The sequence below is a fragment of the Hydra viridissima genome, unplaced genomic scaffold, assembly GCF_058129835.1.
Source record: "Hydra viridissima isolate aposymbiotic clone 2 unplaced genomic scaffold, HvirCarnegie_v1 scaffold_14, whole genome shotgun sequence".
In the NCBI taxonomy this organism is placed as follows: domain Eukaryota; kingdom Metazoa; phylum Cnidaria; class Hydrozoa; order Anthoathecata; family Hydridae; genus Hydra; species Hydra viridissima.
In genome coordinates this window covers 10,577,614-10,580,113 of record NW_028324313.1, presented here as the reverse complement: position 1 = coordinate 10,580,113, position 2,500 = coordinate 10,577,614, and positions in this window count along the sequence as shown.

The window sequence follows — 2,500 nt, the reverse complement described above, 5'->3', positions numbered from 1 at the left end:
GGGTAGATGTTGTGGCTGTACAGTTATGCATCCCTGTGATGTAACAAAAGGAAGCTCATCTTAGCAGCAAGTTTCAACCAATCAATGAGTAAGTCGTATTCGTTTGTCTTTTGAGAGAGCTTTTTAAATGCAAACACCTCCTTTTGTTTTTTGTTTTGTTTTGCAATGATGATGTTATTTTCTGATTGATTTCGAAGACAGTTTCCTAGGAAGACCTTTTGAATTTGCATTTTTTTCTCCGTCTGCTGCTGCTGCTGCTGCTGCTGCTGCTGCTGCTGACAATGATGGTGATGGTGATGCTGCAAGTCGTTTGGACTAACAGCTTCGTGTTGTCTAAATGATGTGACCTTTTTAAAGTGACTTAGGCTCTTTTTTAAATATGATATAGCGTTAGGGTTAGGGTTAGGGTTAGGGTTGCGTTTAAAGTGGCAAAATTTTAAAAATATGATTTGTTGTATTTCTAAAGTTGCTCTACTTCACAATGTCAATTTGGATCCATTTAAACGTTTTTTGTTTCTTTAAATCAAATAAGCTTTTGGTTTTGTTTTGCAGACAACTCTTAATCGATTTTCATCTTAGAAATGAAGTTTTTGTTTCTAAAAGCGAACTAGCTTCTTTCTAAAGCAACACTTTTGAAAGTGAGCTAGCTGTTTTCTGATGCGAATAATCTTTTTAAAAGACTTTGTTCCAGTGAGCTGGACATCTCTGGTGAGACTTTTAAACTGGCTTTAAACCCTTTTAAAATGGTTTGCAGTTGGTTTTACATTCTAAAGCGACTTAGCCTTTTGTTTTGGTTTTGGTGAGCAGAGAACTCTTAACCGCCTTGATGTTCTTTTTACAAATGAAGTTATCTTTTTTAAAAGTGACCTAGCTTTTTCTTCTTAAGCAGCTTTGCATTTTTTGAGAGTGATGTAAACTTTTTATTTATTTGGAAATAGCAAAAGTGAAATAGCACTTTTCAAACATGAATAGTCTTTTTAAAAGACTTTGATCATGCAGTGAGTGAGTGAGTGAGTGAGTGAGTGAGTGAGTGAGTGAGTGAGTGAGCTAGACATTTAAGAGACTTTTAAAGTGGCTTAAGCCCTTTTAAAGTGATATGAAGCTTCTTGAATGTGACTTATTATATATTTTAAAGCGACTTAATGTGTTTCTTTAAATGTGACTTAAAATTGTTGGTTAAGTCACATCTACCATTCTTAAAATGAAAACTTGTATTTCTTTTTTAAAGAGACCTTTTGCTTCTTAATTAAAGACTTCTTTTTTTTCTAAAAGGGACTGCAGTTTTTGAAAGTGACCGAGCCTTTGAAAAAAATAAAAAGTAGGCATTTTTCACTGTGCATCTTTTTAAAATGGATTCAGCGTCTTCTGTAATGAAAACTTCTGTCTTGCAAACAAACAAATGTTTTTGAAATTCATTTTGTAGTGTGGTATGGAATTTCTGAAATAGATGTGTAGTATTTTTTAAATAGCAGTGAAGTATTTTGTAAAGTCTTCTTTTAATAAGTGGTTTACACTTTTTAAACGTTTTTGAAAATGAATTTGCTTTTTTAAATGATTTTTGCATTTATGTTCAAGAGACAGAGGGTTTTATTTTTTTTTAAGGATACTTTTTTTTAAGGATACTTAGGCAGGTGGGTATTTCTTTAACCATTTCATGTGCTGGGTTGTTGTATAACAATAAATCAAGCTAAGCTTCCCCAATTCAAATGGTGCATTCTAACCGATTGAAAACAATATTGTTTTATAAATGAGAGTTGAAAAAGGCTGTAGAAAAAGTCTAATTTAACATTTCATAGTTCCACTGTCATTTTGTAGATGTTTTTTTATGAGTTATGTTAGTTACAGAAAAATAATTGGTGCATGAAAGGGTTAAGCGGTTGGGTGTTTTCATAACCGACCGAGGACTTCCTAAGCAGCCGCGTAACTCATTAATCGGCGGGGTATTTGTTAACCGTTAGGGTTAGGGTTAACCGGACAAGAGTTTTTTTTTACCGAACAAGCGTTTCTTAAACCGAACAAGTGTTTTTTCCAGTGAGCAAGTGTTTTTTTTTTAACAGAACAAGTGTTTTTTCCAGTGAGCAAGTGTTTTTTTTTTAACAGAACAAGTGTTTTTTCCAGTGAGCAAGTGTTTTTTTTTTAACAGAACAAGTGTTTTTTCCAGTGAGCAAGTGTTTTTTTTTTAACAGAACAAGTGTTTTTTCCAGTGAGCAAGTGTTTTTTTTTTAACAGAACAAGTGTTTTTAAACAAACAAGTGCTTTTTTTTTTTTTTTTTTTTTTTACCGAAAACGGGTTTTTTTAACCGTACCACGGTTTCTTTAACCGAACAAGAGTTTTTTTTAACCGTAAGACGGTTTTTTAACCGAGCAACTATTTTTTTAAGCGAACAAGTGCTTTTTTAACCGAACAAGGGTTTTTTTAACCGTACCACCGTTTCTTTAACTGAACAAGTGTTTTTTTTTTAACCGCACAAGCGTTTTTTTTAACCGTTAGGGTTAGGGC